Here is an 8,535-nt window from a genome sequence, read left to right on the forward strand (position 1 = left end):
ACGCATGTCAACCCATCTGTGTTGGTTCTTGTCCTTCTTCCCACCCTCGTTGATGATATGTCTCCAACGTATCGATAATTTATAAAGTATTCATGCCATATTTACCTATGTTTATAATTTTGTATATGGCTTTTTATGCACTTTATATGATTTATTTACAACTAACCCGGACCGGTGTTGTTTTCAGCAGAATTATCGCGGTGGTCTTTTGTGTGCAGAAAACAAAAGTTCTTGGAATCGCCTGAAATTTTTTGACGATTTTTGGAATATATTAAAAATACGGAGCGAAGAACTGTCGGAGGGGGGCCACATGTTGGTGCCAAGCCAACAGGGCACGCCCACCGCCCTCCGCGCGCCCTGATGGCTCGAGACCACACTGTAAGGCAATTGAAGCCCTTCTTTCGCCGCAAGAAAGATGATAAAAATCCTCTCAAAATTTCAGCCCAATCGTAGTTACGGATCTCCAGATATTTTAAGAAATAGTGAAAAGCCAGAAAACAACAGCGAAACCGAGAAGAAAGCAGAGAGAGATCCAATCTCGGAGGGGCTCTCGCCCCTCCGGGCGCTATAGAGGCCAAGGACCAGAGGGGAGAGGCCATGGAGGAGGAATCCCAAGGGGGAGACTCTCTCCCCCACTCTTTCAGAGGCCTGACTCCTTGCTGATTGCGTTGGTTTCCCTCCAAGCTTAAAGGGTGATGTAGCACAACGATGACAACTATTTCCGTGAGTTATGAAACCAAGGTATCAATCCAGTAGGAAGATCCACAAGACTATGTAAGTAGCACCTGCACACAAATAGCAACTCCTCGCAACCCAACGCATGGACGGGTTATCAACCCCTCGTGGGTAAAGTAAGGTAGATTGATAGATGCAAATATGAGTGATAGCAAATAAAATGCAGCAAGGTATTTTGGTTTTTTTTATAATATAGTTCTGAAAATAAAAGAGCAAATAAAATAGACATGCGAATAGCAAAGTAGAGATTGCAAATAGATGATGTGAAGTAGACCCGGGGGGCGTAGGTTTCACTAGTGGCTTCTCTCGAGAAAATAACAAATGGTGGATATACAAATTACTATTGGGCAATTGATAAATGAGCAAATAATTATGACGATATTCAAGAGAATGATCAAGTATATAGGCATCACGTCTAAGACAAGTAGACCGACTTTTGCCTGGATCTACTTCTATTACTCCACACATCAACCGCTATCGAGCATGCATCTAGTGTATTGAGTTCATGGAGAAACAGAGTAATGCCTTAAGAACGATGACATGATGTAGACAAGATCTATTCATGTAGGAATAGACCTTGTCGTTTTCTCCTTGATAGCAACGATACATGCATGCCATGTTTATTTCTGTCACTAAGATTGAGCACCGCAAGATTGAACCCATCACAAAGCACCTCTTCCCATTGCAAAATAAAAGATCAAGTTGGCCAGACAAAAATCAAATATCAAAGAAGAAATATGAGGCTATAATAATCAAGCATGAATATGTTTTCATAGATTTAATCATAAACTCACAATTCATCGGATCCCAACAAACACACCGCAAAAGAAAGAGTTGCATCCCATTGATCTCCAAGTGACAATTGTATTGAGAAACAAAATGAGAGAGAAAGCCATCTAGCTACTGCTATGGACCCATAGGTCTGATATGAACTACTCACGCATCATCGAAGGAGCACCAATGGGGATGTTGAACCCCTTCGTGACCGTGTTTCTCTTAGGAACGAGCTCTAGATTGGATTTTGTGGCTTTTGGAACTTGCGGTGGCTGAAAAGATTTTCCGTCGACTCCTCTAGGGTTTTCTCAATATTGGGGTGTTTATAGAGCTCAGAGGGGGTGGAGGATACGGGTGAGGGGCCCACTAGAAACGAGGGCACGCTAGGGGCCCTGGGCGCGCCCTGGTGTCTAGTGGGTCGCCTCGGCCTCGTCTGCTCCTCATTCTTGGATCCCAAGTTTCCTTCTGGTCCAAAAAAATCTCCGTAAAGTTTTGTGGCATTTGGACGTCATCTTATATTGATTTTCTGCGAAGGAGAAAAACAGCAAAAAAAACAATAACCACTACTATGCACTATGCCAATAGGTTAGTCCCAAAATATGATATAAACTTGCTATAAAATGATCGTAAAACATCCAAGAATGATAATATAACAGCATGGAACAATAAAAATTATAGATATGTTGGAGACGTATCAGCATCCCCAAGCTTAATTCCTACTCATCCTCGAGTAGGTAAATGATAAAAATAGAATTTTTGATTTGGAATGTTGCCTCACATGTTCATCACATTCTTTTTCTTTCTGCATGGACATATGGACTTATAGATGATGCAAAGCAGTAGTCTATAGTTTGACATGAAAATTTCAATACTGAAGCATATCAACAAGCAACCAAGTCTGTCAAAATATCAGCGCTAAAAAACGTTATCCCTAGCCCATCATGCTCTATCCTTGATCCATTCATGCAAAACACTCAAATATTAACTTCATCCAATGCTCAAGTATGATAATGGTGTTCCTTAGTTTGTGCTTTATAAGAGAAGATGGTGACTCAAATTCGAAAATAAAAAATGCATAAAGTAAATAGATATGCCCTTCGCAGAGGGAAGCATGGATTTGTATAGGTGCGAGATCTCAAAGTGAAAAACTTAGAGATGAAAAAGAATTTAGGTGGTATGATTTTCCTGTCAACGAAAACGACTAAGAGTTTCCAATATTCTCCATGCTAAAGAAATTATAGGCGGTTCCCAAACTGAAAATAAAGTTTATTCATTTTTTCATCATTCTTTCACATTCCACGGCTAGCCGTATCCATGGATACCGTGCATACCAACACTTTCCAAGGAATTTATTATTTGACAACATAAAATTAAAAAATGCATTTTGGACGGGCACACAAAACAGAAATTTATTTTGAACATTAGAGCTTGCTCTTGCAAATTTACTTGGAACAGCGTTGAAATATTGCATATAGGTAGGTATGATGGACTCATTGGGCACAAATTTGGGTTTAGGATTTGGATGCACAAGCAGTATTCCTGCTTAGTACAAGTGAAGCCTAGCAAATAGATTGAGCAGCACCCAACCAAGGAACATAAATCATCATAAGTGAACATTAAACATAACTGACACCGAATAATGTAACAGAAGTAGGATGTAATTTCATAGCATAATTATTGACTTCATGTGCATGCATAGGGAATCACAAACCTTAACACCAATATTCCTACTAGAGCATAATTACTCATCAACATAACTCACATATCACTATCTTCATATCGCAAAACTATTGCAAATAATCAAGCTTAACATCCCATGCTCTTCATGAAAGTTTTTATTGTATCATTCCTGGATATTTATCACTTTGCAACTAATTTTCATTTAAAGCAAATTGCCATTGCAAATAACAAGCTCTCAAACAAATATAAGTGAAGAACGAAAGCACACGTTTCTTTAAAAGTTTCAACTCTCAAAATAATATAAGTGAAGCAAGAGAGGATTTCTTCAAAATTTCTTCTACTCTCAGAATAATCTAAGTGAAGCATGAGAGAAATTTTCTTCAAAATAACAACACCACCATGCTCAAAAAGATATAAGTGAAGTACTTGATCAATTCCATGGCTCAAAAACATTTAAGTGAAGCATAAAGAGCGATTCTAACAAATCGTAGCATAATTTGGCTCCCTCAAATGGGTGTGTCCAATTAGGTTTATTATGAGAAACTAACTAGCAAAGAAAGCAAAGACACAAATGAAAAAAGACGCTCCAAGGAAAACTCATGATATGTGACGAATAAAAGTATAGCTCCAAGTAAAATTACCGATTGTTGTTAGAAGAAATGGTGCTTTCCGGACTTTGAGGCCACCATAAGGAAAGCATGAATGCTTGGATGAAATATACACGATGTCACTTCATAATTTTAGTCCATAGGTTATTATAGGTGTTGCATCATCTTATTTTTGGGCCACGCCCATGTAAATTCTAAATACAACCACATAGGCTGTTTTTAGAGTCCGTATGTGTGGGGAAACCGAATTTAGGGTCGTTTTCAGACCCCCTCATCCAAGGGTCACGAAATTCCTCTCTATTCCCTCATATATACAACCCTTAGGGCACCGTTTAGACTTGGGTTTTGTTTAGATTACAAGTTTGCCATACCTGCAACTTGACGTTCTTCGTTTGTGTTCTACGACCACACCAAGATGTCACATAACCCCACTTTCATCAATAAAGCATTCCTCTTATATTTACAATATCAGATTGCAAATTCAGTTTCTTGCTTCTTCTTCGTTTGCGTGCAAGAAAAAGACCGCCGTGGTCAGGTTGATCGTGCTCCGGTGTGGTTACTAACCTCTTCGAGTTGGTTTAGCGATTGCTAAGGCGCGACATGATACATCCATTTTGCATCATGCTTTCATGTTGATATTTATCGCTTTTTGGGCTGTTATATTACTTTGTGGTACCATACTTATGCCTTTTCTCTCTTATTTTGCAAGGTTTATTTGAAGAGGGAGAATACCGACAGTTGGAACTCTGGACTTGAAAAGGAGCAAGTCTAAGTCCTCTATTCTACGCAACTCCAAATGCCCTGAAAATCAACGTGGAATTTTTCGGGATTATATGAAAAATACTGGGCGAAAGAAGTGCGAGAGGGGAGCTACCAGGGGCCCACAAGCCTGGTAGCCGCCACCTACCCCCCTAGCGGTGGCTACAGGGCTTGTGGGCACCCTGGCGGCCCATTGGCCCCCCTCTTTTGCTATATGAAGGGTTTTGTCCGAGAAAAAATCGGGGTGGAGATTTTTCGTGGATCCTCCGCCACCATGAGGCGGAACTTGAGCAGAACCAATCTAGAGCTCCGGCAGGACGATCCTGCCGGGGAAACTTCCCTCCCGGAGGGGGAAATCGTTGCCATCATCATCACCAACACTCCTCTCGTCAGAGGGGAGTCATCTTCATCAACATATTCATCAACACCATCTCCTCTCCAAACCCTAATTCATCTCTTGTAACCAATCTCCGTCTCGCGACTCCGATTTGTACTTGTAAGGTTGCTAGTAGTGTTGATTACTCTTTGTAGTTGATGCTAGTTGGATTACTTGGTGGAAGAGTTTATGTTCAGATCCTTGATGCTACTCATTACACCTCTGATCATGATTATGATTATGCTTTGTGAGTAGTTACTTTTGTTCCTGAGGACATGGGATAAGTCTTGCTAATAATAGTCATGTGAATTTGGTATTCGTTCGGTACTTTGATATGTTGTATGTTGCCTTTTCCTCTAGTGGTGTTATGTGAACGTCGACTAAATAACTCTTCACCATATTTGGGCCTAGAGGAAGGCATTGGGGAGTAGTAAGTAGATGATGGGTTTCTAGAGTGACAAAAGCTTAAACCAAGTCTATGCGTTGCTTCGTAAGGGGCTGATTTGGATCCACTACTTTAATGCTATGGTTAGACGTTGTCTTAATTCTTCTTTCGTAGTCGCGGATGCTTGCGAGAGGGGTTAATCATAAGTGGGATGCTTGTCCAAGTAAGGGGAGTACCCAACCGCCGGTCCACCCACATATCAAACTATCAAAGTAACGAACGCGAATCGCATGAACATGATGAAACTAGCATGACAGAAATTCCCGTGTGTCCTCGGGAGCGTTGTTCCTCCTATAAGACTTTGTTCAGGCTTGTCCCTTGCTACAAAAGGGATTGGGCCACCTTGCTACACCGTTGCTACTACTTGTTACTTGTTACTTTTCACTTGCTACGTTTCTCCTCACTACACCATCACTTGTTATCGCTACTTTCAGTGCTTGCAGTTATTACCTTGCTGAAAACCGTTTATCAGAGCCTTCCGCTCCTCGTTGGGTTCGACACTCTTACTTATCGAAAGGACTATGATTGATCCCCTATACTTTTGGGTCATCAAGACTCTTTTCTGGCGCCATTGCCGGGGAGTGAAGCGCCTTTTGTAAGTGGAATTTGGTAAGGAAACATTTATATACCATGCTGAAATTTATTCTCACTTGTCACTATGGAAACTGTTCCTTTGAGGAATTTGTTCGGGGTATCTTCACCATGAACGGAAGCTCGAGGAGTTGCTCCTCAACCTGAGGTACCTACTGAAAATATCTTTTATGAAATTCCTTAGGGTATGCTTGAGAAACTGCTGGCTAATCCTTTTACACGAGATGGATCATCACATCGAGACTTGCATCTAATCTATGTAGATGAAGTTTGTGGTTTATTTAAGCTTGCAGGTTTGCCCGAGGATGAGGCAAAGAAGAAAGTCTTTCCTTTATCTTTGAAGGATAAGGCGTTGACATGGTATAGGCTATGTCATGATACTGGATCATGGGACTACAATCGGTTGAAATTGGAATTTCATCAAAAGTTTTATCCTTTGCATTTAGTACATCGTGATCGGAATTATATTTATAATTTTTGGCCTCGTGACAGGGAAATCATAGCTCAAGCTTGGGGGAGGCTTAAATCAATGCTATATTCATGCCCCAATCATGAGCTCTCGAGAGAAATTATCACTTAAAACTTTTATGCTCGGCTTTCTCATGAAGATCGTACCATGCTTGACACTTCTTGTACCGGTTCTTTTATGAAGAAGGATATTGATCACAAGTGAAATTTATTGGAAAGAATCAAACGTAATTCTGAAGATTGGGAGCTTGAAGAAGGTAAGGAGTCAGGTATGAATTTCCAGTTTGATTGCGTTAAATCTTTTGTTGAAACAAACACTTCTAGAGATTTTAGCGCTAAGTATGGACTTGACTCTGAGATAGTAGCTTCTCTATGTGAATCTTTTGCTGCTCATGTTGATCTTCCCAAAGAGAAGTGGTTTAAGTATCATCCTCCTGTAGAAGTCAACATAGTTAAACCCAATCTAGTTGAGGAGAAAGTCATTGCCTTTAGTGATCCTATTGTTCCTTGTGCCTATGCTGAGAAACCACCTTACCCTGCTAGGAAAAAGGATTATTCTAAAGCTCCAACTGTGATACGTAGGGGTTACATTAGACCACTTGCACCTCCTGAGGAAATTAGAGTTGAACCTAGTGTTGCTATTATCAAAGATCTCTTAGCCGAAGAAATAGACGGGCATGTTATCAAATTCTGTGAGGACTCCGCTAGAATTGCTAAACCTCACGCAAAAGACAAATACGGACCTATAGTTGGCCTACCCGTTGTTTCTGTCAAGATAGGAGATCACTGTTATCATGGTTTATGTGATATGGGTGCTAGTGTTAGTGCAATACCCCGGTCCCTATATGATGAAATCAAAGATGAGATTGCATGTGCTGAGTTAGAACCCATTGATGTCACTATTACGCTAGCTAATAGAGACACTATCTGCCCTGTGGGAATTGTGAGAGACGTAGAAGTCCTGTGTGGTAAGACGAAGTATGCTATTGATTTCCTCGTCCTTGCTACTGCACAAGATAGCTTTTGTCCCATCATATTTGGTAGACCCTTTCTCAACACTGTCAATGCTCATATTGATTGCGTTAAGCAGACTGTCACTGTTAGTTTTGAGGGTGTGTCTCATGAATTTAACTTCTCCAAGTTTGGAAGACAACCCCATGAAAAATAGTTGTCTGGTAGGGGATGAAATCATTGCTCTTGCCTCTATTGCAGTGCCTCCTACGGATCCTTTAGAGCAATATCTGCTTGAGCATGAAAATGATATGCATATGGATGAAAGAGATGAGATAGATAAAATTGTTTTAGAACAATATCCTATTCTCAAGAATATTCTGCCTCTTGAACTCCTTGGGGGTCCTCCCCCACCAAAGGGTGATCCTGTGTTCAAGCTTAAACAGTTGCCTGATACTCTTAAGTATGCCTAGCTTGATGAAAAGGAGATATATCCTGTTATTATTAGTGCTAGCCTCTCCGAGCATGAAGAAAAGAAGTTACTAAAAACTCTGAGGAAGCACCGTGCTGCTATTGGATATACTCTTGATGATCTTAAAGGCATTAGTCCTACTCTATGCCAGCACAAGAGTAAAACTGACCCTTGATTCTAAACCAGTTGCTGATCATCAAAGGAGATTAAATCCTAAGATGAAAGAGGTCGTGAGAAAAGAAATATTAAAGCTTCTGGAAGCAGGAATCATTTATCCCGTTGCTCATGGTGATTGGGTAAGTCCAGTACATTGCGTACCTAAGAAGGGAGGTATCACCGTCGTTCCTAATGATAAGGATGAATTGATCCCACAGAGGATTATTACTGGCTATAGGATGGTGATCGATTTTAGGAAATTGAATAAAGCCACTAGAAAAGATCATTACCCTTTGCCTTTTATCGACCAAATGCTAGAAAGGCTATCTAAACACACACACTTATGCTTTCTAGATGGTTATTCAGGTTTCTCGCAAATACCTGTTGCACAATCTGATCCGGAGAAAACCACTTTCACTTGCCCCTTCGGTACCTTTTCTTATAGACGTATGCCTTTTGGCTTATGCAATGCACCTGCCACCTTTCAAAGATGTATGATGGCTATATTCTCTGACTTTTG

This window comes from Hordeum vulgare, chromosome 6H (genome assembly GCF_904849725.1).
Source record: "Hordeum vulgare subsp. vulgare chromosome 6H, MorexV3_pseudomolecules_assembly, whole genome shotgun sequence".
Lineage (NCBI taxonomy): Eukaryota > Viridiplantae > Streptophyta > Magnoliopsida > Poales > Poaceae > Hordeum > Hordeum vulgare.